Source organism: Chenopodium album, chromosome 23 (genome assembly GCF_948465745.1).
Source record: "Chenopodium album chromosome 23, dcCheAlbu1.1, whole genome shotgun sequence".
NCBI lineage: Eukaryota > Viridiplantae > Streptophyta > Magnoliopsida > Caryophyllales > Amaranthaceae > Chenopodium > Chenopodium album.
This window is the reverse complement of record NC_137856.1, coordinates 7,117,495-7,126,191: the sequence shown is the minus strand read 5'-3', so window position 1 is coordinate 7,126,191 and position 8,697 is coordinate 7,117,495.

Genomic DNA, 8,697 nt, shown 5'->3' with positions numbered 1-8,697 from the left:
GGGATGAGTGGTAAACCGGCGGTAGCAATTAGCAAGTTTCAAGTAAGTTTAACTTCCTATCTCCTTTATTGAATATAATATGGTTTGATGTATAATAAGTTTATTTATGTAAAATTACTCGATTCAACTTGTAGGCAGATCAGTGTTGAACTATATATGGATACGATTATGGATGAAGCGATAATAGAGGAAGTGTTGTTACTTCTGTTGGTGGAATTAGTTTGGGTGATGATAATCACTACTAGAAAAGTGTCGTTTTCCGACGGAAAATATTCCTTGAAACACCCTATTTTCCGTCGGAAATAGGGTTTCCGACGGAATTCTGTCGGAATATGTCGTCGGAAAACCCTTTGTAGGAAAAATGGCATTTTCCGACGAAATTTCCGTCGGAAACACATTTCCGACGAAATTTCCGACGGAAATCATGCATCGGAAGACAAATTGGGGCCCGGAAACGTCCGTCGTAAATTTCCGACGGAAAACAAATCCGTCGGAAAATTCCGACGGATTTTCTGTCGGAAACTTCTGCCAAAAAAAATAAAAAAAAACCCACCCCACCCTACCACACACCACCACCTACCACCACTTCCAACCCCCACTGCCACCCCACAAGCCAAAAATAAAAATAAAAACCCACCCCACACCACCACCCACCACCACGTCCAACCCTAACCCACCCACCACCACGACCCTAACCCAATTAACCAGATCTACCACCACCTTAACCCATTTAACCCATAAAACCCACCACATCCGACCACCGACACCACCGATCCTATCCCAGACCCAACCACATACCACCACCGACCTTATCCCACCACCATACACAACCACCGACACCATCAACACAACAAAATCGTAAATTAACCCACAAAAAACGATAATTGACCCACAAAAAACGAAAAGCACCCAAAAAAACGAAAATTTACACAACAAAATCAACACAAAAACTCAAAGAATACCTTAATTCGACATAATAAACCTCGAAATTGGGTTTAGAAGGCCAAATTCGACCACAAAAACTCTAGATCTAGAGTTATTGTGGTCGAATTTGGCCTAAAAACCTTTGTTTTCTTCGTGAGAAGAGAGAAAGGGCGAAATTTGGCCACAAAAATTGGTTGATGTTGATGCCGGCGATGGTGTGTTGATGTTGGTGTTGTTCGTTGTTCGTGGTGTTGTTGTTGGTGTTGTGCGTGGGAGGTAAAGAGGGGAAAGAAGAGGAGAGAGAAGGGGGAAGGAGAAGACGAACAGGAGAGAGAAGGGGGAAGGAGAAGACGAACAGCGAAAAGGGGGAGAACGAAGAGGAAAGAGAAGAGGAGAGAGGAAGGAGAAGAGAAGAGGAGAGAGGAAGGAGAAGTGGAAAGAGAAAGTGAAGGGGGAAAAAAGAAGGAGTGGAGGCGGAAGGTGTTATTAGGGTTTTAAAAAAAAATTTCTTTTTTTTTTAATTTGTTCCTACGGAAAATTCCGTCGGAAAGTTCCGACGGATTAAAAATCCGTCGGAAATTGTACTTTCCGACGGAATTTCCGTCGGAAAAGTCATATATTCCGACGGATTTATTTTCCGTCGGAAATTTCCGACGGATTTCCGACAGAATTATTTAATTCGTCGGAAATATCCGACGGAAAAAAAACCCGTCGGAAATTTCGTTTTTTCCGACGGAATAATGGGTCCGTCGGAAGCAGTCCGTCGGTATTAAGCTGTTTTCTTGTAGTGAATAACCCTAAATTCATATGTTTCGAATCGATTCCTGTCAGTACTGAGCCTGACAGTAACACGGTTGATTCTGTTGTTGGTGAGTCGTTGTTGCAAATCCCTGATCGTGCTGTGAGAGAAATTTCAAGTAGTAACCCTGTTGTATACTCATCTCCGATCTAGACAATTGAGACTATTGTCTCTAACAACCGGGTTAATGTTGTTACCGTTGTAGAACCACCGAGGGTGGGTATGGTTTTTGGATCCTAGCAGGATATTGTGATATATTATATACAATACGCCGAGCAAAAAGGATTCAGGGTTACTTACGTTCAAGGAAATTTTTCAAAGAAAACTAAGGAGCGTAGGGGGTCAAGATGGCGATGTGAATGCTGGGGTGCACCTAACATGAGGGCGCTAAGAGAGGCTAAGAAGAGGGCTAAAGCGATGGAAGTGTCCGGGTATGGTTGTAAGGTGAATGAGGTTATAGGACAAAATGAGCTAAAGAAGGGGAAGAGGTCCTCCAAAAGGTGTCAATATTGCGCTACGATATATGCTAGTATTAACGAGGAAAGTGAATGGGTTATAAAAGAAGTGAACAATGAAAATAAGAATCATAATCCTACCCCGAGCAAATCTAAGCTGGTGAAGGAGTATAAAATGAAGAATTACGCTTCTTCTATTCGAAAGCAGTTAGAAAACTTATGCGAACAGGGTGTACTTGTATCTCAAATTCATGGAGGTTTATCTCAACAGAGGGTGGTACCGAGTGTGAAGGAAATTCAACATGAGATGTATAAGGCGAGGAGGCTTCAAATGGAAGGCGGTGACGCTGCAGAAATGATGTGTTACTGTTAATATGCAAGCCAATAATTCAAACTTTTATCACGCTCACCGTTTGGATGCACAAGGTCACCTGAAGGACATCATCTAGGTCGATGCACGGAGTCGGAGCTGCGTATGAAGATTTTGGGGATGTTGTGTGCTTCAACGCTACTTATCTAACAAATGAATATGAACTTCCATTTGCAAACTTTGTTGGGGTGAACCATCACGGTCAGTCGATTATACTCAGCTGTGCTCGTGTTTCTCGTGAACATTGCGACACATAGTCTTGGGTATTCCGTCAGTGGGTACAATGTATGAGGAACAAGGCTCCATTGGCCATACTTACAGACCAAGCAACAGCAACGAGGAAGCCATTAGCTGAAATTGTACCAAACTCCCGCCATCAATGGTGTATATGGCACATTACGAAGAAGTTCCCAGAGAAGCTTTGAAAATGCACCTGTAAGTTATTGGTCACCGTTAGGGATGGCAATGGGTCGAATTCCGATCGGATTTTGCAAAATCCGACTCCGACCCTACAAGCTGTCGGATTTTTTATTTGCCTTCGCCTCCGACTCCGACATCTAACTCCGAGAATTCAACTCCGATCTGACTTAAATTTCTATCCTTTCTCTGCCCCGATCCAACTCCGACTCCGACTTTAAAAGTAATTTTGACCCAATTATCAATAGCAACCAATATATAATCAACTTTAAAGACCAATAAATTCATAAATTGAATGATAAACAATATATAAGTACATGAAAAAGTAAGAGTCGGATCGGATAAGTCGGATTCTAAGTAGACTCCAACTCCGACCCTCCTTTGCCTCATAGTCGGATTTTTTAAACGGAGTCGGATTCGGATACTTGTTTCTCGGATTTGGTTTGGATTTTGTTTTCTTCAGATCGGATCGGACTAGGGGCGGATTCGGACTAGTTTGTCATCCCTAGTCACCGTTGTTTCATATCTTTGACATGATTAAATAATCCTACATTTTCGCAATTATGTAGAAATAAAGATATACGTACACTATCTTACTATTTACAATTTACTGTCTGTGCACAATACGTGGCAAGTACCAGAAATTTAAGAGGTCGTTGAAAGCTGTTATATACGAGAGCTTTACTGTGGAAGAATTTGAGAAAGATTGGCTGGCAATTATCAAGCACTACAAGTTGGAAGAGAATGAACAATTTGATGATCTTTTCTAGGAGAGGCATATGTCGGGCTGGCAAAAACTGACCCGAACCGAAAACTCGACTCGAAAAAAGCGGGTTAGGGTTGAGAATTTCGACTCAAAAACTTCAATGGGTTGACACGAACTCGAACCCAAAATTAAATGGGTTAGGTTAAGTTTGAAAATCTCAACCCGAAAACAACCCACTTAACCCGAATTAAATTTCAGGTCAAAATCAGGTCAGGTCAACCCGAACCCGACCTGATAACCCGAACTATTTTAAGTAAAAAAAAAAAAATTGTAAAATGCTTTAAAAGTGTAAATTAGCCCATCCCAAATTCCTAAGAGGCTTCCACATATAAAATGAAAACCCTAAATTCTCATTTTCTACACTCATTTTCCTTCAGCCGTTTTACCCACTTCTCTCTCTTTAATTTTCTCTCTCCTCAAAAACGACACTGTAGCTTAATAAAGGGACACTCAAAAACCCTAAAATCACTTCACCATTGTTGAATCAGAGTTCTTCAAGTCTTCACAATTATTGAATTTGACTACAATTGTTATCTTCTCACTCTCATACTGTATTTTTCTTGCTTACTGTTCTTAATTTATGAGTTTATAAGAATTAATTTTGTTATTTTAAAAGTATATACAAATTGATTTATGCAAATTTATGCTGGTTTATGTAATTATACGAAATGATTTATGGATTTATGCGAATTTACGCTAGTTTATGTAACTATACGAATTGATTTACGCAAATTTATGCAAATTCATGCTGGTTTATGCAATTATACGAATTGATTTATGGATTTATGCGAATTTATGCTAGTTTTATGTAATTGTATGAATTTATTTATGGATTATACGAATTGATTTTGTTATTTTCATGCTAGTTGTTGATTTTATGTAATTATACTAATTGATGTAAGCATTTTACTAATTATACGAATTGAATTATTGATTTTGTTCTGGATTATATGAATTGATTTTTTTTGTTTATTTACAAGTATCCAATTTTTTGGATGATAAAGGAAGTAATTCTAGTTAAAGTAATTTGGCAGGAAGTAATTACATTCAACTGTACAATATTCAAGAACTTTTTTCCGGAGAGGAGGAAGAAATTGATTCAACAATGGATGGTAAGGGAAAGAGAAAAAGCCACAAAGCTTCCCCTAAAAAACCTCGTGTGCTTCTAACTGGTAAGAAATGCCAACGTTGCCTTTCTTCTGATGTTTGATTTGGGAGTTGTTTCAGTTTTTGGAAGAGCTTGATGAAAATGGTAATTTGATTTGCAAATGTAAAAAGTGTGGTGTATGCTTTAATGGTGATAGTAAGAATGGAAAAGGAAATCTTCATCGTCATCTTAAAAATTGTAAACAAAGGTCATTTAGGGATGTTCGTCAAATGATTTTAGAGAAAACATCTTCTAGTTGTAGAATGCATAAATTTGATGCTACCTATTTTTGTGAATTGTTGTGTCTTGCTATTGTTGAGCATGATCTGCCTTTTCAATTTAGTTGAAGTATAAGGGTGTTAGGAGATTATTTTCTTATCTGAATCCTAATTTCAAACTTGTCACAAGAAACACCATTAAATCTGATGTGCTTAAGAATTAAGATGCATAAAAAGGAAAAAGAGCAATTGAAAAGATTCAAAATTTCTCTTACATTGCCCCCCTCATACCAGTATTCATTTATGTGATCATGTGTATGAGTTGTTAAAGGAATAGGGTATTCAAATAAACATATTTTCAATTACATTAGATAATGCTTCTTCATTTAATGTTGTTGCTCAAAATCTTAAAGGGGAACTTGATTTGATTTGTGGTGGGGAATTTTTTCATATAAGGTGTTGTGCTCCCCCTTATAATGGTATTAATTTGATTCATTTATCTTAAAATCTTAAAATCTTACATTGCTTCCCTCATACCAGTATAGATTTGATTCATTTATCTAGTTGTTCAAGATGGTTTAAAAGAGATTAATGGGGCTGTGTGTGAGATTAGAGAGAGTGTTAAATATTGTAAGAGTTCTCAAGCTAGAAACACAGATTCTTAAGTTGTGTAGTACATGTTGAACTTCAATCAACTCGATCTTTACAACAAGATGTTCCCACTAGATGGAACTCCACGTACATGATGCTTGATAGTGCTTTGTATTTCAAAAAAGCTTTAATTCACTTTCAAAAAGTCGATGCCAACTATGTTCATTGTCCTTCCATGGAAAAATGGGGTAGAGTAGAGAAAATATGCAAGTTTTTGAAAGTTTTTCATGACGTCACACTAGCCTTTCCGGAACCAAATATCCTACTTCCAATCTTTACTTTTCTAATATTTTAAAGGTTAGACTGTTGTTAAAAACTGAAAAGAGAAGTTCAGATCTTTTTATGCAAAAAATGGCTAACAAGTTACTTGACAAATTTGGAAAGTATTAGGTTGATTTTAGTAAATTTATGGTTGTTGCTGTGGTGTTGAATCCATGATATAAGATTCAATGTGTCCAATGGGGTTACAAGATGATCTATGGGGTTGGTGTTGAATATGAGCTTGAGTTCTCTAAAGTTAGCGTTCTATAAGGGAATCATACCATTCTTATGTTGCATCTCATTCTTCATTAAGCAATGTAAATCTCAAATCTACTGATTCTGAGGTTGTGAAGGAACCTTGTGATGATTTTATGAAGGTAAATACTTCTTCCCTTATCTGTTTTATTGTATCATGAAATCTGACTTTACTTATTTTGATTTTCTTATAATCTGATTTGTAAATTTTGAGATTAATATTTATAATTTGATTTTAATATAAATTATGAGATCAATATTCTGATTTTTTTAGTTATGATCTGACTTTTATATATAATTTGATTTTGCATAGTGTGGCTGATTTCTATAATCTGATCCATACAATCTGATTTTTATAAGTTGATTATAATCTGATTTTTTTTAAAGTTAATTATAATCTGATTATAATCTAATTTATATAATTTGATTATAATCTGTTTTATATAATCTTATTATAATCTGATTTATATAATCAGATTTATATAATCTGATTATAATCTGATTTATATAATCTGATTATATAATAATATAATTTGATATTTATGATTTGGTTTTTATAGGATTTTGATGATTTTTCTGCTGAGCAATCATCTGTGGCTATGAAATCAAAGATGGATACGTATTATGATCGAGGAGCCACTTATGCCTCGATCCAGCAACATTGATATTTTAGTTTATTTGAGAACTTGTTCAGTTCGTTACTGTAAGGAGGGTGTTCCTCTCGTAGGGGATCTTCTCCTCTAATACCCATTAGCCCTTTAAAAAAGCCTAGGACTTTACACTTGTTAAGGTGTAGTAGGATTTGAATTCCTAACTTTTTGGGGGACCTTGAATTAGAATTGATTCTGTCATTACGCTTTTTTATAAGAAACAAGTAGAAGTCGCCAATGAGTTCTAGGAAAACTCATAAATCTTGTTCATGCCTTTCTTCCATGTGGAGTTCATGGAATAATTAGCACGAATCGTAAGTTTACCCATGCCAAAATTGGTCTACATGAACTAGAAATGAGTTCAGGAGTGAGGGTACTAAAATAACGTTCCCTTTAGGGGGGAATAGCTATCCTAGCCCTAGTGCGGCCTCTACTAGCTCTTCTCTTTTTACAATTTCATCACCAAACAATATATGCAACGCGATACCTAAAACTAAGTTAGTTGATTTTATTTACACACATCAATTCATGTAGGAATTACATTGCAAAGTCGTTATTCTTTATTTAATCAAATTCGTGAATAGGTTAAAAAATAAACAATATTCGCCTTGGCTTAAGTAATCAACCAACAATTAATTATTCAATTCTAATCTTATTTAATGCAAGATACTATGTGGAATTGATTAATTAATCCTTTTAAGTTGATCAAGGAACACTAATTAATTAATTAAAGTTTTTTTAAACAATAAAGTAAAAGTGATTTATCTAAGTGCTCAGGAATTTACCACATCTCTTTGCTAGATTTCTGTTTAGAACACTTATGGACTCTTTCTTGTTCGGGAACCTCCACCGTAGTAAAAAAAATATCAAAGGGGTGAGTGCTTAGGATAAGAGGGGTTAGGTAACACAAGTTCACAAGTTTTCTGCCAGAGTTTAGGGTTAATTTCTGTGTGTTTAAGCCTCGGGTTAAGCCTCTATTTATAGGGAATGGATATGATTAGATTTTTGAACATTCTGCCGCAGCAGTTGTCGCGTGCAATTGGATGAGTTGCGCGCGGCAACCCAGTGCAAGTGATTTGGTTGCGCTGCTGTAGTCAGTGCAAATAATTGTCTTGCGCCCGTCTTTATAGAAAGATTCGAGTTTCCAATTTTTTGAAATTCTGAATCTTCTGCGAGCGTAACTCTGTTAGTTGTGCTGTGTGTCATGCACAATGGAATTAGTTGCGCGCGCCACCACAACGCGACTCCTTGAGATGCGCGCATTATTTTCTACGGCAATATTTATTTTAACCTAGGCGCTCTTAAATCCGTCATTATTGGGTTTTAAGCACGGGCTTAAGCCTAATTATGATCGGATTTAGTTAATTGGACTTTATTTGGCTGTGTTCTTGGTTTGGGCTAGTCTTTTGTGTTTTGTGGTTTAACCAGTTATCCATAAGCATTCTTCACTTCGATCCAACACGAAGATGGTTTTATTCATCGTGATTGCACTTCCTGTCGGGACAGGAGGCCAAAAGTAGATGTCTATAGTTAGCCCCCCAATTTGATTGAGTCTGGAATAGACGAGGATCAAAGTAGTCAAGGAAATAAATCCGAGACTCATTCTGTGAAGTTCTCAAAGAGTAGAGAATCTTTCAGAAATGTTAAGGATATAGAAACGATCCTCGATTCGCTAAGTGTATGAAGCAAGTAGCTATTAAGGCCAGAAAAAAGTTATTTCTAGCCTTAACTCGCTAAAGAATCTAGATTGATCCTTTGCTTTTGTAGATTGCTTTTACAAGTAA